Below are 21663 nucleotides of genomic sequence, written 5' to 3'. Positions count from 1 at the left end.
TTGCAGTGAGCCAAGATTGCACAGTTGTGCACTGCAGTCTGGGTGACAGAGTGAGACTCCATCTCAAAAATAAATACATACACACATACATAAAAAATAAAAATAAACAAAGATATTAAGAAGGTTGGAAGAGTAAAAGGAAGGAAATGGGACTGGAGGATCCAAAAGGAAGAAAGCTATGATCCTTGGAAATCAGAAGCTGTTAGTGCCCTTGAGCTCAGTCCCCAAGTCTGTGCTTGCTGCAGTTGGTTCCAGATCCATGGAAGAGAGGCTGCCTCAGTCTGGGCAGGGACTGCTGAAAGAGGTGCTGTCTGCTCAGGCTGCTGGCTCTCAGCTGCCCCCTTCCATTGCCAGCTTCATCAGTAGCTACCATCAAGAGTCAGAGCCAGTAGCAGAAAGCTTTCCTCTTCTCCTGCCTTCTAATATCCACGAGCGCCTTTCACTGCAGAAACTCACAGGAAACCAGCAGGCAGGGCATCCTGGGAAATGCAGTTTGCAGAGTCCAAACCCTAGCAATGCAGAGAGTAGGGAAAGAGGATGTGGCATTCAGAGACACAGGGTAGCAGCAGACACATACTCCCACCAGCAGTGGGCAAGCATGCTCTCTGCACCACATTTTGCTACGTCTGACTATTTAACTTTTGAATCTGGTTGGAGTTAAGTGCTTTGAATGTGTATTTTGACAGTTTTAATTTGTATTTTGATTCATCCTTTATGTCCAGCTTATATGTTTCCTCTTTGGAGAAGCTACCTCTGACTATATCTAATGAACATCTCCTGCTGTACTCTGTCATTGTACTCTGGACTTCTTTTACATTGCACCTACCTCCATTAGAAATGATATATTTGTTTGTGAGATTATTTGATTGATATCAGTCTACTCCACCAGCATGTAGATTCTACAAGGGCACAACGGGTCTCTTGTTTTCTGCTCTATTACTAGTACCCAGCAAACAGCCAGGCACATAGTAAGCATGCAATTTACACAGTGAATGGATGAATGAAGAGGGACCAGCTATAACACCAACCTCAAGTGATGCAAGAAGACAACCTGGATTGGGCTGAGAAGAGGAACATCCCCCAGTCACTCCTATTAAGAACTACATAAATTATATGGTGGTTAATGTCAGAACCCCAAGGGGTTATGCCATTCTTTATAACTTGATATATACATATATATATATTTATAATTTGTTAGAAGTACTATTTTTACTTTATTTTTTATGGACAGGGTTTTGCTCTTACCTCCAGGTTAGACTGCGGTGGCACAAAAATAGCTCACTGCAGCTTTGAACTCCCAGGCTCAAGTGATCCTCCTGCCTCAGTCTCCTGAGTGGCTGGGACTACAGGCATATACCACCACATTCGGCTATTTTTGTATTTTTGTAGAGACAGGGTCTTTCTATTGTTGCCCGGGCTGGTCTTGAACTCCTGGGCTCAAGTGATTCTCCCGCCTTGGCCTCCCAAAGGGCTAGGATTACAGGCATAAGCCACTGTGCCTGGCCCAATGTTAACTATTAACAAAGTGCATGTAATTTCTTCAGAGGTAGACACTCGTTCACAATCAATGACTTATGAACTCTATAACAAAAACAAGGTTTCCAGATAGTTGGGTAAAGAGAGCTACCTGAACTGACTGGTGCCAAGTGCATGGTGACTGACAGACTATCCTACTTTCTGGTTTGTCCAGGACTGAGGGGTTTCTCAGGACAAGGGACTTTCAGTGCTAAAACCAGGCAACTCCTGGGCAAACATGGGACTAAGTTGGTTTCCTTAGCCAAAAGACATTTGCAGTCCATCTTGGGCCCCACCTAAGAAGTCCAGAAGGTCTCACCTGATATAGAACAGGATATACCCTTACATAAGCACATTAATTTTTACATAGAACCGGTGACGTTGTCAAAGATGGAGGCTAACTTTAAGAGGCCTAAGTTCACAGTGGGTAATATCAGGTTTGTGCCTGTGCACATTTTGAAGGAATTTTTAAAATTGATCTTTCAATATTTGTAGGTAATGTGACTGAATCAGTCAATAGTTTTTAATGGATAACACTAAGTATGTCAGAGGAGAAGTAAAAACTTCCCTAAAAAAAGAAATGCAGCCAATAATAAATAAATAAAGGATAAAGGATGGCCACAGAGAAGGTTTTGGCCAATTTGTGTGTGTGTGGCCCTGTAGTTGTGCATGCTCTGGGCAGGACACGGGTCTCTGTTATTGAGGGGCCAACCCCATCTCTAACACCAGATTGCTCGTGACACGCGGCACTTACGTTCATTGGCATGTGCCAACATGGACCAAGGAGTCAGCAATGACTTGTTTCCAGAAAGCAGCTTCAGGCTCCGGAGTTGACCTCCTGCCTGCCAACTCCATTGGGCTGCATTTTGTGGTGGGAAAATCCAAGGCCTTTGGGAGACAATTTTGTGACGTTGCATTTATGGATTTTGTAGAGCATCCAGCTGACTTCATGGACGATTTATTAGTGTGGTAGCAAATACTGCAGTGTTTGGTGTTCTGTCCCCTTTGTGAAATTGTCTCTTCTATGGACTTCTGTTAACACCCCTCCTTCCTTCCTGGTGGTAGTTCTCCTTCTCTGGTTACTTGTTGGTTTGTTTTTTCGATTATATGCATTTTATTGTGGTGAGAAACACATCACATGAGATGTACTCTCAACAATCTTTTAAGTATACAGTAATGTATTGGTAACTATAATTTATGCACAGTGTTACACAGCAGATCTCTAGAACATCTGCATTTTGCAGGACTGAAGCTCCATACCCACTGAACAGCAATCCCCATTTCTGCCTTTCCCAGCCCCTGACAGTCACCATCCTACTTTCAATGTGTCCTTTGGGCTTCATTTCGTCCCCAGGGGCCTGTCCTTGTCTTCGGGGCCACTGTGTCCCTGCTTGTCCTCTTCTCTCTGAACACATTCCTGCTAGGTAACCTCGTCATAGTATTGTTTCTAATAGCAAAGATGATTTTGAAACAACTTGAAGGTTCAACAGTACAGGATTGGTTAAATATGTTTTTTTTTAATGGACCACTATGCATCATTTGATGAAAATCGCACTGTACATTTGTTGACATAGAGATGTTCATGGTATTGCTTAGTTAATAAACCATGTTATAATGTTGCATGTATAATGTGATCCTATTTGTGTGAAAAATAGATAAATACACAGTGACATCTGAATGAATGTTCACCCCGAATATTAACAGTATTTATCTCTAGGTGGTGGAATTATGTGTGACTTAAGCATTATTTCTGTTTGTCAGCAATTTCTAGTTTTTCTACAACAAATATATTTTTAGTGTAGTGAAAAAAAAAATATAGGTTGTAAGAAAAAAGATTCTCTTAGGATATGGATCCCAGTCAGTCAGTTGACTGTGTACAACTCTGCAGTAAATACCCGACCAGGCCAGGTGCAGTGGCTCATGCCTGTAATCTCAGCACTTTGGGAGGCTGAGAAGGGAAAATTGCTTGAGCTCAGGAGTTCAAGACCAGCCAAGTACGTAACATACAGAGACCCCCATCTCTTAATTTTTTTTTTTTTTTTTAATTAGACTGGGTATGGTGGCTCAGGCCTGTAATCCCCGCACTTTGGGAGGCTGAAGTGGGCAGATCACTTGAAGTCAGGAGTTAGAGACCAGCCTGGCCAACGTAGTGAAACTCCATCTCTACTAAAAATACAAAAACTTAGCTGGGCGTGGTCACAGGTACCTGTAATCCCAGCTACTTGGGAGGCTGAGACAGGAGAAATGCATAAACCCAGGAGGTGGAGGTTGCAGTGAGCTGAGATGGTGCCACTGTACTTCAGCCTGGGTGACACAGTGAGATGCTGTCTCAAATAAATAAATAAAATTAGCCAGGCATGGTGGCAAACCTGTGGTCCCAGCTACTCGGGAGGCTGAGGTGGGAGGATTGCTTGAGCCTGGCAGGTTGAGGCCACAGTGAGCCATGATTGTGTCATTGCACTCCAGCCTGGGCTGGATGGAGAGCTCTTCTAAATAAATAAATAATAAATAAATAAAAATCTCTGGCTTTTTAAAGGTCCTCACTACAAAAACAATAAGTATGTGAGGCAATGCATATGTTAAGTAGCTCAATTTAGCCTTTCCACAATGTTTACATATGTCAGAATACGTACACAATAAATATCTAAAATTTTTATGTGTCAAAATAAATAAATAAATTACTTAGGAAAAAAAATCCCCTCTTTTGAATCAGTGCCATTGGGCTCCATGACGTTGGACTCATTACTTAACCTTTTTAAGTCTCAATTCCATCGTCTCTGGAGTGGGTCTTAGACCAACTTTATTAGATCGTTTTGAGGATTCAGTGATTGGGCACCCAGGTCATAAATCTCTCCCCTCCCCTGGCCTCTGACGTCATTCTTCATAGAGGATAAGCCCTGAGAGTCCCTCATCCTGTCAAGTAGTTTTGTTCTTTAAATGGCTGATTAACTCACAGGGGTAGTATCTTTTAATGCAAGTTCTCTACATGAAATGAGGTGCCAAGTTAACAACCCAGGAAAACAAAAGGCTTATGTTTTTCCACATAATAAACTGTGAAGAAATGAGTAGGGCAAGCTTTCCAGCCTCTCTATTAGAGCTACATGCCTATAAAATACAAAATGTACACACACATCTTTGAGCCACTGTGTTGGTCTGGCTAAGCAATGGAATGCTAATGATTATTCAGGAATTCTCTTGATCCTGTTTGATAGAGTTAAAAAATTTTCTTTCTGTAACCTGTAGCTAAACTTTAAAATAGCCAGGTCTTGGCTGGGCACGGTGGCTCAAGCCTATAATTCCAGCACTTTGGGAGGGCAAGGCGGGTGGATCACCTGAGGTCAGGAGTTTGAGACCAGCCTGGCTAACATGGTGAAACCCTGTCTCTACTAAAAATACAAAAATTAGCCAGGCATGGTGGTGCACACCTGTAATCCCAACTACTCGGGAGGCTGAGGCTGGAGAATCACTTGAGCCCAGGAGGTGGAGGTTGCAGTGAGCCGAGATCATGGCATTGAACTCCAGCCTGGGCAACAGAGCAAGACTCGGTCTCAACAACAACAACAACAACAACAAAAACAAAAACCAGGCCTGTTCAGTTTAGCACTTGCACAGAATCCTGTTATGTGCCAAACACTGGGTATTGGGGGTTTGGAAATAAGTGAGACAGATAAACAAATAAGAGTGTCCTCTGTCTGGGTAGTCTCAGGGGATGATAGAAGCACAAGCAGCTCCCTCTAATAGTCTGTGGCAGAGATGGGGTAGAGGTTTGCTCAGAGGATTCCCATACAGAAGAGCGGGGCTGAGAAATGTCAAGGCCATCAACAGCAGCACAGGCCCCAGTAAAGCTCCCAAGCAGGCTTCAAGAATACCATGCAGACGGGATGGGGAACAAAAGAATCCTTATTTCTCCAGAGTATTAGCCCCATTTCCCACCTCCCATTTGTGTGTCAAATTTGCTGCCCAGCCAACACAGGGCTAGGGGACAGCGCTGTGGCCCTTGCGACTGTAAGAATTAAAGAAAGAGGAAAGAAACACAAAAAGCAGCTCAACAGTCAAAGAACAGGTTTATTTTGGAGATATAAACCTGAGAGGGACTTCTGGCCCATTTCAGTCGGGAGCACATTCTCTTACAGACTAAGAGTATATATTGGTTTTATGGTGAGGGGGCTTATCACAAGCTTGGAATGTTTCTGTGTAGGGGAGAAGTTTATGATGGCGTTGGAATGTCTCTGGTCGGAGGGGAGGTTATTTTGGGGCTGACAAGTCTCTGGTTGGGGAGGAGTTCGGAATGTTTCTGATCGGAGATATTATTTGTGGTTTATGGTCATGCTGACCTTAGCCATTAGGCTGATGCCCTTTGGATTTAGGTGGGTTTTGATCAAGGTGAACTTTAGAATGGCAGTGCTTGTCCAAGACGGCGATGCTCTTGCTCTGTCAGTGACTAAAGAAATGGCTTCACTTCCTCTGGGGCTCTTATGACTAAAGAAAGGACTGGCTTCCTGTGGAGTCCCTCACTCTGTAAGACAGACACTATAGGGGAAAAATGAGTCAGGCCATGCCTGTCTTCCAGAACCTTAGAGTCTGGTAGAATCCTTCTTGCCTCTCTCCTACTTCAGGGATAACCAGCAATCCTCGACACTCGTTGGCTTGCAGCTGTACAACTCCAGTCTCTGCCTCCCTCCTCACATGGCCTTCTCCCCGCTATGTCCTCATATCATCCTCCTAGGAGGTTACCACTCAAACTGGTAAAAAGGCCCACTCTGCTCCAGTGTTACCTCATCTTGACTAATTATGTCTGCAACAACCTTATTGCCAAACAAGGCCGCATTCTGAGGCACTGGGGATGAGGACTCCCACATATCCTTTTGGAACTGTAACAGGGAGATGAGGCAGTTATCTACAGCGCCTTCAGTCCCCTACTGCATGGGCCAATGGGAAAGTTCCCCTGGGGCCTTGGAAGGTTCACTGAAGAATCAGCATGTAAAAGGCAGATTAACTGGAGAAAAGGCACACAAATGTATTTAACGTGTATATACGGAGCCTCCAGACTGAAGACCCAGAGGTACAGGGGAGAGTGTCCATTTTTATTCTCAGGTTCAACAAAGTATGGACGGCTGTGTCTGTCTAGATTCTTCCTGGCCTCTCTGTGCAGCACTCCTTCCTTCTGGGTATGAGACAAGACCCTTTCTGCAATAGGGGCCTTATGACCTACCGTCAAACACTGTAGGTCAGATCATTTCTTTATGGCCAATTTTTACATAGAAAGGCAGAGGGAAAGGCAGATAAATACTTTTAGGTTTTATAGCTGGCTTTGGGGAAAAGGGTTTCTGATTTCTAAGACTTACCTTGGGGAGGAGGGATTCTAGTTTCTGTGGCTAGCCTTGAGGGAGAGTGGGACTGAGAGACAGGAGAGAAGGACAAAGTCAGAAAAACTTTTGCTCCTGAGGTTGCTTCTGAGGCCTTCATTTTGGGACATTATTTTCTGAGCCGAACAGTACTACTGGAATCCATCGTACTGTCAGAGGCATTTGAACCAGAGCAACTCCATCTTGAATAGGGGCTGGGAAATATAAGGCTGAGACCTGCTGGGCTGCATTCCTGGGAGGTTAGGCATTCTTAGTCACAGGATGAGACAGGAGGTCAGCACAAGATACAGGTCATAAAGACTCTGCTGATAAAACAGGATGCAATAAAGAAGCCGGCCCAAAGCCACCAAAACCAAGATGGTGACAAAAGTGACCTCTGGTCGTCCTCATTGCTCTTTATGCATTAATTATGATGCACTAGCTGCTCAAAGACACTCCCACCAGTGCCATGACAGTTTACAAATGCCTTAGCAATGCCTGGAAATTACCCTTACATGATCTACAAGGGGGAAGAACCCTCAGTTCCAGGAAATCCCTGCCCCTTTCCCAGAAAACTCATGAATAATCTACCTCCTGTTTAGCATATAATCAAGAAATAACCGTAAGTATGCTCAATCAAGCAGCCCATACTGCTGCTCTCTGCCCGTGGAGTAGTCAATCTCTTGTTTCTTTATGTTTCTAGCAAACTTGCTTTCACTCTACTTTATGGACTTGCCCCAAATTCTTTCTTGTGTGAAATCTAAGAACCCTCTCTTGAGGTCTAGATCAGGACCCTTTCTGGTAACAAAGGCATGTGGTGAAAAGAGCTTGGAGGTTGACATGGCAAAGCCTGGGATCCTTCCTCACTCTTGGGCCTGTGTTCGCACCAGTGAAATGAGGTGCTTGGGGTTTCTTGCCTTCTATCGTGTTCTGACAGTCTTGATGAACTCTGGTCCCACATTTGAACCAAGGCCATGGCACATGCAGCAGAAATATTGCATTGAGCAGTCTTTTTGTCTTGTGGACAGCAAATTGGGCTACTTTTGAAAAGTCACGGTGTTTATCAAGTTTGTCTTCCAGCCTTATCTCTCTCTATGCTTCCCCACACCACACATACATTTTAGTACCTCCTCTTCCAGTTGGAAGCAGGAAGAATCATTTAGAACTGCTGATTACTCTTTAGGGTGAAGGAATTTAGCTTAATTATTCATTCCAGACATTTGAAAGTAAAACTCTCTTGAAGGAATTTAAAGCATCTGCAAGCAAAGAGGAATGTTCTTTATTTTAATTCAGGAGATTGGTCACCATTTCTAAAGTCACACTTTGATGATCATCAGAAAAGCATGAAGTTACTCCTGACTTAAGCCTACTGGGACGTATGGAGTTAGGTGAGGAGGGATGGTCTCCACCTACCGCCTGTATGGAGGCTGTGAGTTGCTGCACCTTTGGTGGCCTGGAGCCCAGACACCTGCTGTCAGGGAGAGGGGCAAGCAAGTGTGACAACTCTAGGGCCCAGAGCCCCTCTCACTTGGGCTTAGGATGGCTGGGCAGCCCTCTCTGTCTGAAGCCTCCCTTGCCTCAGTCCCTGTTCCTGTCTGAGCTTCGGAACAGAGTCGCTCCTTTTTCAACATCTCTAGATTCTCTGATTCCAGGAATGCAGAAGGGGCCTTTCCTGGACGTGCCCTCTTCCCCTACCCCATGCCACTGAAGCTGGGTAATGGTACTTGCAATTTCTGGGGAGACCACTCATGCAGCTTCCCAGTCCCAAGTTTCTGGGGTCTCAAGTCCCAGGACACTCAGGATACCATGGACAGGAAGCAGGGAGAAGCTGACTCTGCTGCTATGGACATCTCAGGAAAGAAGGCAGCCTAGGCAGGTGCAGAAGTGTCAGAAGCATTTGAACTACAGCAACTCCATCTTGAACAGGAGCTGGGTAAAATGAGACTGAGACCTACTGGGCTGCATTCCCAAACGGTTAAGGCATTCTAAGTCACAGGATGAGACAGGAGGTCAGCACAAAATATAGGTCATAAAGACCTTGCTGGTAAAACAGGTTGCAGTAAAGAAGCCAGCCAAAACCCACCAAAACCAAGATGGCGATGATAGTGACCTCTGGTGGTCCTCACTGCTACACTCCCACCAGCACCATGACAGTTTACAAATGCCATGGCAATGTCAGGAAGCTACCCTATATGGTCTAGAAAGGGGAGGCATGAATAATCCACCCCTCGATTAGTATATTATTAAGAAATAACCATAAAAATGGTCAACCAGCAGCCCTCAGGGCTGCTCTTTCTATGGAGTAGCCATTCTTTTATTCCCTTACTTTCTTAATAAACTTGCTTTTGCTTTGCACTGTGGACTTGCCCCGAATTCTTTCTTGCGCAAGAACCTTCTCTTGGGGTCTGGATTAGGACCCCTTTCCTGTAACAGATGGAGCCTAGATTCTGAGCAACTCTGGAGGCGACACCATGTCAGAGCCAAATCCTGTACCTCCTAGGAGAAAAAGTTCTCAACGTTGATGCTGACTGTACTTGCAATAAAGTGAGGAGATGACAATGATAAAAATGTGTGCTGACTGGAAAAATAATCCAATTCACAGCCGTTTATGTTCCTATTCCTCTAGTTATGCCAAAATGCCATACAACATAATACTTATGCATATTTTTAACTGTTTTAGATTAATGTGACTTATATTTTATATATGTCTACTTAGCTTTCTGTTTCTATTTAATTTTTTTCTAGGTTCATTGAAGTATAATTTACATACAATAACATTCCCCTAAGACATTGAGCATTTTTATTACTCAAAAATGTTTTCTCCAAACCCCTTCCCTAACCTCTGACTCAAGGCAACCACTGACCTGCTTTCTGTTACTTAAAGTTTTGCTGTTTCTAGCATATCATATAATTAGAATAATACGGTATTGAGTCTTTGTGTCTCACTTATTTAGTAGAAGGGTTTGAGACTCATTCATGCTGTATGATTTAATATTTTGTTCCTTTTTATTGCTAAGTAGTAGTTCATTTTATGAATATAACACAATGTATTAATCCATTTATCAGTTGATGCATATTTGGGTTGCTTCCAGTTTTCAGTTCTATGAGTAATGCAGATGTACACATTGTCTCAGTTTATTTGGGTTTCTATAACAAATACCAGAGACTGGGTGGTTTATCAACATTTATTTCTCACAGTTCTGGAGGCTGGAAAGTCCAAGATCAAGGTGCTAGCAGATTTGCTGTCTGGTGAGAAGCCACTTTCTGCTTCATAGATGGTACCTTCTCACTATATCCTCACAAGGTGGGCAGACTGAGAGAGCCCCCTTGGATCTATTTCACAAGGGCATTGATCTCCCTCATGAGAGTTCTGCCCTCGTGACCTATTCACCTCTTGATAGCCCCCATTTCCTAATACCATCACCTTGATGGTTAGGATTTCAACATAAGAATTTTGGGGAGACACAAATGAGTAATACAGACACAGTGTATTTCTGCATTACTCAGGGAACCATAGACCATAGAATTCCATCCCTGACCCACCAAAATTCACACCCTTCTCACACGCACAATACATTCACCCTAATACCCTCCAAAGTCTTAACTCATTCCAGCATCAACTGAAAACTCTGAAGTCCAGAGTCTCATTTAAACATCATCTAAAACAGATATGGGTAGGACTCCAGGTACAATTCATTTACAGGCAAGTTGCTCTGCAGTTGCGAACCCATGAAAGCAAACATGTTACGTGCTTCCAAAATACGATAGTGGGACAGGTACAGGATAGACATTCTCATCCCAAAAGGGAAAAATAGAAAAGAAGGGCTAATATGTTCCAAGTAAGTTCAAAACCTTAAGGCTCAGAAGCAACCTTCTTTGACTGAAGCCTCTGCCCTCTAGGCCCACTGGGTTGGAGGGTTCCATTTCTGGAGGTTTGCTGGGCAGGGGTTGGGCTACCAAGTCTCCTGGAGGCCCTGTCCCCATGGCTTTGCTGGGCACAGCTCCGACCACAGTTGTCATGAGTTGGAGCCTCCTATCTTCGGCTATCCTGGGCTGGAATTATATGCTAGTAACTCTACCAGTCTGGGATGCTCCCCCTCCCCCACCCACAGAGCACTGCCTTAGTGGGGACTCTCTGAGGTGGCCCACCCTCATGGTGGCCTGGGTTGGGTACTCAATACTCTGAATGGCTTTTTCTTTCAAAATCTAGGTGAAAATAGCCATGACCCATGCCTCATGCACCCTGCGTTCTGGTAGAGACAGTGCCTTACTGAGGCTGCCGTGGTTTCCTGTCTGTACTTTCTGAAGGGACAGCTACCACAGCCTATGCCACACTTGGGCCCACTGGAGCCACACCTGGGGCAGTCAAGAAATGCTGTGTGGTATGCAGGGAGCAGAGCCTTGAAATTGTTCTGAAACCCAGGCACTTGTGTTCTGGGCCTGTGATGAGAGGGGCAGCACCAATAATCTCCAAAATATTTTTTGGGTCATTCATTCATTGTCGTCATGAATAGCACCTGGTTTCCACTGGGATACCAGATCTATACTAATTTCCTCATCAAACAGTCACTTGGTTACACTCTTGCTCTCTCTTGAACATGCTTTTTCATTCCTTACAATATGACTAGGCTGAGAATTTTCCAAAATTTAATGTTTTGCTTTCCTTTTGATTAAAAAGCAATCCATGTTTACATAGTTTATCTCTTGTTGTATTTTACTATAAGCAATTAAGAGAAACCAAGCAGCATCTTCAATATTTTACTTAGAAATTTCATGAGGGAAGTCCCAGCCAGAGCAATCAGGCAAGAGAAAGAAATAAAGGGCATCCAAATTGGAAAAGAGGAAGTCAAACTGTCTCTGCTTGCTGATGACATAATCTTAGAAAATCCTCAAGGCTTCTCCAATAGACTTCTACATTTGATAAACAAATTCAGTAAAGTCTCAGGTTACAAAATCAGCATACACAAATCAGTAGCACTACTAAAACCACCAAGCTGATAATCAAATCAAGAACCCAATCCCCTTTACAATAGCTGCAAAAATAAAATAAAATATTTAAGAATATATTTAACCAAGGAGATGAAGAATTTCATTTTTCTTCCCTCCCTCCCTCTCTCCTTCCTTCCCTTCCTTTCCTTCTTCCCTCCCTTCCTCCCTTCCTTCCCTTCTTCCCTCCCTCCTTCCCTCCCTCCCTCCCTTCTTTTCTTCCTTCTTCCCTTCCCCTTCCCTTCCCTTCTGTTCTCTCTTTTTCTTTCTTTCTGAGACAGTGTCTGGCTCTATCACCCAGGCTGGAGTGTAATGGCATGATTTCAGCTGATTGCAACCTCCACCTCCTGGGCTCAAGCTATCCTCCCACCTCAGCCTCCTGAGTAGTTGGGACTATAGGTGTGCACCACCACACCTGGATAGTTTTTGTATTTTTTGTAGAGACAGGGTTTTGCCATGTTTCCCAGGCTGATCTAGAACTCCTAGGCTCAAGCAATCTGCCCCCTAGGCCCCCCAAAGACTGGGATTACAGGCATGAGCCACAGACCTGGTGAGGTGAAGGATTTCTACACGGAGAACTATAAAACACTGCTGAAAGAAATCACATGTTCATGGATTGAAAGAATCAATATTGTGAAAATGACCATGCTACCCAAAGCAGTCTACACATTCAATGCAATTTCTATCAAAATACCAATGTCCATTCTCATGGAATTAGAAAAAACAATGCTAAAGTTCATATGAAACTGAGAAAGTGCCCAAATAGCCAAAGCAATCCTAAGCAAAAAGAGCAACTCTGGAGGCATCACATTACTCAACTTTAAATTATACTATAAGGCTATAGCAGCCTAAGAGCATGGTACTGGTATAAAAGTTGATACACAGACCAATGGAACAGAATAGAGAACCAGAAATAAAGCAAAACGCTTACAACCAAGTGATCTTTGATAAAGCACGAAAAAAAAAAAAAAAAACTGGGGAGAGGACTCTATTCAATAATGCTGCTGGGAAAATTGGATAGCCACATGTAGAAGAATAAAAATGGACCCCTATCTCTCATTATATAAAAAAAATCAACTCAAGATGGACTAAAAAAATTAAATCTAAGACCTGAAATTATTTAAAAATTCTAGAAGAAAACCTAGGCACAAAGCTCTTCTAGATATTGGCAGGCAAATAATTTATGACGAAGACCCCAAAAGCAAAGGCAACAAAAACAAAAATAGACAAATGAGTCCTAATTAAACTAAAAAAGCTTCTATACACACAGCCAAAAGAAATAATCAGAGTAAACAGACAACCTATACAGTTGGAGAAAGTATTTGCAAACTATGCAACCAACAAAGAACTAGTATTCAGAATCTACAAGGAACTCAGATCAGAAAGAATAAAACAAATAATCTTGTTTAAAAAGTAGGCAGGCTGGGTACAGTGGCTCATGCCTGTAATCCCAGCAGTTTGGAAGGCCAAGGCGGGAGGATTGCTTGAGCCCAGGAATTCAAGGCCAGCCTGGGGAATACAGGTAGACACTATCGCTAAAAAAATAAAAATAAAAAATTACTGGATATGGTGGCATGTGCTTGTGGTCCCAGTGACTTGGGAGGATCACTTGAGCCCAGGAGATCAAGGTTGCAATGAGCCGTGACTGTGCCACTGCACTGTAGCCTGGGTGACAGAGTGAGACCCTATCTCAGAAAAAAAAGGGGGTGGGGTGAGAGTGGGCAAATGACATGAATAGGATTCCTCAAAAGAAGATGTACAAATGGCCAAAAAACATTTTTAAAATGTTCAATATCACGAATCACTAGGGAAATGCTAGGCAGAACCACAGTGAGATACTGCCTTACCCCAGCCAGAATCGCCATTAATGAAAAGTCAAAAAACAATAGATGGCATGGATGTGGTGAAAATGGAACACTTATACACTGCTGGTAGGAATGTAAATTAATACAACCTCTATGGAAAACAGTATGGAGGTTTCTCAAAGAACCATTCAATCCAGCAATCCCACTACAAGGTATGTACCCAAAGGGGAAAAAAAAATATCATTACATCAAAAAGACGCTAGCATGTATATGTTTATCGCAGCACAATTCACAATTGCAAAAATATGGAATCAACCTAAGTGCCCATCAGCTTATGAGTAAATAAAGAAAATGTGGTATATATTCCATGGAATACTACTCAGCTATAAAAAAAAAAAAAAAAAGAAAAGGTGAAATAATGTCTTTGGCAGTAACTTGGATGGAACTAGAGACCATTATTCTAAGTGAAATAACTCAGGAATGGAAAACCAAATACTGTATGTTCTCATTTGTAAGTGGGAGTTAAGTTATGGGTGTACAAAGCCAGACAGTGGTATAATGGACACTGGAGATTCAGAAGGGGGAAGAGTAGAAGGGAAGATGAGGAACGAAAAAACTACCTATTGGGTATAACTTACATTACTTGGGTGATGAGTTCACTAAAACTCCAGAATTCACCACTATATGATTCATCCATGTAACCAGAAACCACATGTACTCCTAAAGCTATTGAAAGAACCAAATTTAAATAAAAGAGTCAGATCACATGATGTATATGACTCATAACTTCTTTGATATTTACCATTCATTTTTTTTCCCTCTCCATGTTTTTACTTTTGCTGGCTTAGTAATTTTTTTCTTTCCTTTTTAGCTAACTATAAGCTTGGAAGTTGTATCATACTTTTAAGTTTTGAAAAATGTATGAACCCATGTAATTACCACAATAAAGATATAGAACATTTCCATCACCACCTCTATCCCAAGAAGAAATTTCATCAGCCAAATATCCAATTTTATTGCTCACAAGTTCCACCTTTCACAAAACACTAGGACATGAACACAGTTCCACCAAATTCTTTGCCTCCTTATAACAAAGACTGCTTTTCCTCCAGTTTCCAATATGTCCTTCATTTCCATCTGAGACCTTGATATGGTTTGGCTCTATGTTTCCACTCAAATACCATCTTTAATTGTACTCACATAATTCCCATGTCTTGTGGGAGATATCTGGTGGGAGATAATTGAATCATGGGGTGGTTTCTCCCATACTTTTCTCGTGGTAGTGAATAAGTCTCATGAAATCTAATGGTTTAATAACGGGAAACCCATTTTGCTTGGCTCTCATCTCCCTCTTATGCTGCCATGTAAGAAATATGCCTTTTGCCTTCCAACATGATTCTCTCTCTTGCCACCACCATGTAAGAAGTGCCTTTTGCCTTCTGCCATGATTATGAGGCCTCCCTAGCCATGTGGAACTGTGAGCTCATTAAATCTATTTTTCTTCCCAGTCTTGGGTATGTCTTTATCAGCAGCATGAAAACTAACTAATACAAATCTCATCAGAATGGACTTCAGTGTTCACATTTCTACCAACATTCTGCCTAGGATTACTCAGGTGTCTCTGTGAAGATTGAGGCTCTCCCTACAGCTCTCCTCTTCCAAACCTTCACCAAAATCACATTTAAAGGTCTCTTCATGGCAATGTGGGCTTTTTCCAGCATGTACCTAAAAACTCTCCCAGCCTCTATCCATACACCAGTTCCAAAGCTACTTCTACATTTCTAGGAATTTGTTACAACAGTACTGCATTTCTCAGTACCAATTTCTGTATCAGTCTGTTCAGGTTGCTATAACAAAATACCATGGACTGGATGGCTTATAAATAACAAATGTATTTTTCACAGTTCCAGAGGCTGGAAAGTCTGGGATCAAGGTGCCAGCAGACATGGTGTCTGGTGAAAGCCTGCTTCCTCATAGATAGCTGTCTTCTGACTGTAACTTCTCACGGCAGAAGAGGTGAGAGATCTCTCTGGGGTCTCTTCTAAGAGTTCTATTCATGAGAACCCTATCCTCATGATCTAATCACCTTCCAAAGTCCCCACCTCCTAATACTATCACCTTTTGGGTTAGGATTTCAATACATGAATTTTGAGGGGACATAAACATTCAGACTATATCATACATTCACATAAAAATCTTTGTGTTGCCGGGCATGGTGGCTTATGCCTATAACTCCAGCACTTTGCGAGGCCGAGGCGGAAGGATCGCTTGAGCCCAGGAGTTTGAGACCAGCCTGGACAACAAGTTGAAACCCTGTCTCTACAAAAAATACAAAAATTAGCAGGTCATTGTGGTACGTGCCTGTTGTCCCAGTTACTCAGGAGGTTGAGGCGGGAGGATCACTTGAGCCCAGTGAGGTCGAGGCTGCAGTGAGCCATGATCGCAGCAGTGCTTTCCAGCCTGGGCAACAGAGTGAAGTCCTGTTGTGAAAAAAATATCTTTGTGTGGGAATATGTTATCATTTCTGTTGGGTATATATAGGACAGGCTTCTTGAGTGTGTAATATGTGCATTACACCAGAGCTCAACTCAGAAAGACCCTGTGCTTGGTTTGACTGCCTTGAAATTCTCAGTAATTGTTGAATAAGGAGCCCCTCATTTTCATTTTATACTGAGCACACAAATTATACAGCCAGTCCCGGTTAAATACCCACCAGTGGGATTGTTGGGTGGTATGATAAATGTATATTTAACTTTATAAGATAATTTCAAACTGTTTTCCAAAGCAGTTGTACTATTTTGCATTTCCAACAAAGTATGAGAATTCCAGTTGTTCTACATCCTCATGTTTCTGTTCTTTTCTACAACGGTTATATCTTCACATCTTTTAAAACTAGAGGGAGGATTAGTATGTTGTGAGGGTCTTCATGCTTATCCATTAATAACCTTCTCAGCCCCTGTTCCTTTCCTCATCACTTCTTTGGGTGTTGGCTGCCTTGTGTTAATAAAATGTTAAATAAACAGGTAGAAACAGGAATAGCAGAATTCAGAGGATCATAAAGTGATACAATGATGATTCCTTCTTTGTTCTCAAGCAATATTGTGTCTAGTCTCTACGATTGTAGGTTGGGAATTCAGGCAAATGTTTTCCAAGCTAAAAGATGGAGAGAATTAAACTACTCTTTGCTATGACCCACAGCAACTCTAGAAAACAAAACTACTTGAGTTCTCCTGTAAGATGTGTGTTTGCCATAAAGGCTGGTTTTCTTTTAATTTAATAAAAATAAACACAGTTGAAAAGACAGCCTCTTTTCAAGTGTAACTTCTCCATCAACAATGCGGCCAGCACCAGACTATGTTGACTCCATTCTTTGTGGCAGAATGATATTCATTAGAATAAAGCCTTGCTGAACTTCAGATATTTCACATATAATTCTTCGCCTTTATCTAAAAGTCAGCTATCCTGCGCTTGAGGAAATTAGATTGATCTGACAGGCTGTGCTCTTCCAAAAAACCAAATTTGCTGCAGTCACACTGTGATTTGGTAGGTATTTCCATAAAGCAACCAAAATACAATTTATAAGATGAGCCACTTCTTCATAACAATAGATGGGGACTACATTTTCCTCTGTTTCATGTGATCTCTCAAAATACCATAGTGGAATAATTTGCATTCCTTGAGTGTCCTGATAAATATGACACTCTGGCTTGTACTTTTTGGACACACTGTAAGTACAGCAAGCTGTTATAAAATAACAAAGAGTGAACTTAAGAAACATGCAGACCTACATAAACAAAATGCTAAAATTCATTGAGGTGAGGGAAAAAAAAGACTTGAGCAAGCAGAGACACATAGCACATTCACCAATAGGAAGACTAAAGATGTCTGTTTTCTCCAGCTTATGACATAGCTATAAGATGATTCCAATCAAAACCCCAAAGGATTTTTGGGGGAAATTGACAAACTCACTAAAAAGTCTATCAACAAGAATGAACAGGGAGGAAGGACCAAAATAATTTTGACAAAGCATATTAACAAAGGAATGCTTACCTCATTAGATGTCAAAATATTGTATAGAAAGTGCTCAGTTTCATTTGGGAAATCCCTATCTTTCATCCTACTACCTAGGCTTAGGTAGAGACAATAAAAAAAAGTTTGAGCAGAAATGAGGTGAAATAGGAATATCTTTATTTTTTACTTTTGGACATCTCAATAAGGAAAAGTGAACCATAGCTGGCTTCTGACTGGGCTGAGATTTTTTTCCTGCAAGGGTAAGGTTCATTCGAATACTCTCCCTGTGTGGACGTCATACTGTCCTTTAGGATGGTCCTTACTGATTCCATGAAAGTGACATGGAGCTTTTAATATTAATAAAGGAGCTCAGTATCTTTCCATTAGTACATGCTTTATAATGCTAGGGTGTTCAGATTGGTTCCAAGAGCAGATGGATACTGAGCATTTAAATGACAGGAAAATAAGTGTATTATTGATACCCAGAGTAATGGACAGACTCAGTGAATCATTAGAGCTGCTTCCACACGCATCCTTCATAATTTCTGGCTTCTCATTTTCATATGAACTGGAATGAATTTCTTCTAAAACATAATAGGAACGGAGAGGGGGAAAATGGACTTACTGACGTAAGGGGAAACAATCCCCTCCCCTGCAGAATTGGGTAGCCTTTTAATTTAGAGTTCCAGTAGATGAATACTGTTGATATTTCCCCAGGGTGACTGTGATTGGAATTTCCATTCCGTCTGATATCACATTTTTCATAGCTCTATACCTGTGAGTGTCCTCATCCTGCTTCACTTTCCATCCCATTGAGCTGGTCGGGTCCAGGGCTCTGTGCTCCAATCAAGGCTGAAGATAAGGAGTGATGGCTAGCTCTGGACAAGGATGACACAGCACTACACCTTCAGTTATAAGAAATAAATGCAGCTAGACACACACTCAGAAAATACTTATTTTTATAACTATCCATAATATCTTTGTGACACCAGATCCTTACCCTCTCTGGGCCTCCACTCATCCCACCCCAACCTCATTTCCAGGCTCTACAGAAAATGCTAGGCAGGCTTCTTTCTGGCCCTCCTGCCAGGTTATCTGTATATTCTTGGGCATATATAAGAATGCATATTTATCCATTTGACGTATATTTAACACATGGCTTCCGAGTGCAGGTATCATAACATCTTGGTCAGGAATGATATCTTCCTCTGCCATAGCACTGATGCTGATGGATTCCAAATTCACATCTTCTGCCCTGACCTCCACTGTGTTTCAGACCTGAACAGCCTGCTGCCTAAGGAATATCAATCCCACCCCATAGGAACCCAAATGTGAATGTTTCCAAAACCAAATTCATTATGTTTGCTGCTTCCTAGCTGCTTTCCCTCCTCTGTGGTCTACCTCAGTGAGACACTCAGCGAATCTCAGGGACACCTGCCCCCAGCTTTATAAGCCAGAAACCTGTGAATTATCCTAAACTACTCTGTATGCATAAGCTTTTATCTCCAAGTCACAAAGACCTGTGTATCATACCTGCAAAATATTTCTCAATCCCATGCCCACTTCTCCATCTTTGTTGCCACTAGTTTCATCTGCAAACCCTTGTAATGTCTGGAATAGATTACCAGCCACCTAACTGATCTTCTAGTTCTTGTTGTCCATCCTTTCAACCAGATAACTTTTTTTTTTTTTTTTAAGATGGAGTCTCACTCTATTGCCCATGCTGGAGTGCTCACTGCAACCTCCGCTTTCTGGGTTCAAGCATTTCTCGTGCCTCAGCCTCCCAAGTAGCTGGGATCACAGGAATGTGCCACCATGCTCTGCTAATTTTTTTTTTTTTTTTTTGTATTTTTAGTAGAGACAGGGTTTCATCATGTTGGTCAGGCTGGTCTCGAACTCCTGACTCAAATGACCCGTCCTCCTCGGTCTCCCAAAGTGCTGGGATTACAGACGGGAACCACTGCGCTCAGTCCTGATATCAATCCTGCTTCCAGGATGGTTCCCCTAAAATAAAGTGACTTTATATCATTGCCCTATTAAAATCCTTCAGTGGCCCCATTATCAGCAGGGCAAAAGTCCCAACCCCTGGGCTTGCCATGCACATCTCACCCTGAGCGGGCTCTTGCCCACCTTCTCAGCTGTAGCTTCCCCTACTTTGCATTCACAACATCCTTTCTGCACATGTGGAATTACCCACAGGTCCCCAAATCAGCCTTGCGTTGTTTATACTTTACACTTGCATGTGTCTCCATTAAATGGAATGTCCTTGCCCTCACCTATCTGGTGAATTCCTGTCTACTCTTCACCTTCAGCTCAAACGCCACAGCCTCTCAGAAGCCTTCTCTGCCCTTCCAAGACAGAATGTACTCTTCCTTCTCTTTGTCTACTAACACTTTGTCATTCAGGGTGCTGGTAGATGCAGAATGGGCACATGTGCAGCCAGGCAAGCAGGCTTTTTATCCTCTGCTGTCCTACTTCCTCCAACAGCCAGGTGGAGGTGGCATTTGGCTAAGTTGGATAGGCACCTGGGAGCTTATCTAGTGACCTTGGGGTCCCCGGTTCCCCAGTTGTGATCCAGCTTGGAGTAACATGACCTTGAGGATGATGCATTACACAAAGATGTGACTATTCCCAGCTTTTGCAGAAGGTAGGATACTGACTTACATACCACACTTACAGCTGCATCATCATGTGAACTGACTCCAAAAATGAATTTTGACTTTATTTTTGGGTATGTTGCAAACCTCAAGAGGAACTAGTGGCCATTCTCTGGTTTTCAATCTGGGGTAAAATTCAAGCGTTTCCCCATCGCTACCTTGACAGGTCTATTATAATACTTACCCTGTTATATTAACATTTTGCCAGTATTCCTTAAGAACATGGGCTTTTGCATATTAATTTTTATAGCCCCCAAATCTAGGTACACTGCCTGGCATGTTAAAGGATGTTCAACAAGTATTGTATTATATAATCATAATAAATTAATGTGATTTTTCTTACCCCATCATCGACAGCCTTTACTATGTTGCTCTCGATATTAAAGTAGCCCTGAGGTTAGAACCATAAAGATTTCTCTTGGATTTCTAATATCTACATATTACTTGGGTATCACCTCATCGTAACACATCTTGTAGGAGACACAGTGAGAAAATGACAGAATCCATGCGGATCTGGCATGTATGAAAATTCTGATTGGCCACTAGTTGATGTTGTAGTTACAAGTAAAAGCCACCAGATGGCTTAAGGAAATGAATTTATTTCCAATCGAGGTTTTTAGCTTGGAAATCTGGGACCAAAAAAAGCAGTGATTGGAAAGGAACTAAACGGCTCTCTGGTGAGCCCCACATAACTAACAAAACCCACTTATCAGTATCACCTGACTTCAGCAATGGGCTTGTAGAGGTTTGGCAACCTTCAAAGTGCAAACACTAAACGGTGTATTATCCTTCTACCTTCCAGTATCTACATGCTTTAAGATTATGGAATAATTACTGAAAATTCAATTCAATTCCACAAATATTTATTGAGTTAAATTAAACCTTATGAGAGGCTTACGGAAGCATATGCGGCACGAAGCACAGCTTACTAAGCATGGAAAAATGTATGGTAGCCTGGAAGTAAAGATGAATTTCTTTCCTCTTTGTGTGCACTGGAGCTGGTTACCATTTCAAGGAGAAGTTCTGATGAAAAAATAATTGTGACCTAGAAAATTTCTGCATAATATCTGCAGGCAGAACGGGTAAAAGATGAAATAAAATAAAGCAAACCTAAACAGCTATAGTGTTTATGAATCAAAATGTATTTTATATGGCATTTACATATGAAAACCGAGTGGAAATTATCAGATTAGATTTGAGTTTTAATGAGGTGATTTAAAAATAAACCTATGTAGAGAAAGATGTGAGGGATATACCCCACCGGCAGGATATATTCAAGTGGCTCTTTTGTTTTTTTACTCTAGATGCTTTGTACTGGGAGAAATTTTTGGAATATGCCTATGT

General features: G+C 42.1%; 1 long non-coding RNA gene across 1 annotated transcript; it reads right to left on the bottom strand.

Moving 5' to 3' along the window:
* Positions 1-5650: 5650 nt before the first annotated feature.
* LOC108587147 lies at positions 5651-8819 on the bottom strand. The gene is made up of 2 exons (XR_001905333.3): positions 6861-8819; positions 5651-6754 (listed from the first exon to the last, which is right to left on the bottom strand). It is a non-coding gene; the product is annotated as an uncharacterized LOC108587147 (long non-coding RNA).
* Positions 8820-21663: the final 12844 nt, after the last annotated feature.

This window comes from Papio anubis, unplaced genomic scaffold (assembly GCF_008728515.1).
Source record: "Papio anubis isolate 15944 unplaced genomic scaffold, Panubis1.0 scaffold699, whole genome shotgun sequence".
NCBI classification, from domain to species: domain Eukaryota; kingdom Metazoa; phylum Chordata; class Mammalia; order Primates; family Cercopithecidae; genus Papio; species Papio anubis.
The sequence above is the reverse complement of the archived record's forward strand: the minus strand, read 5'-3'. Positions and strand labels throughout refer to the sequence as shown.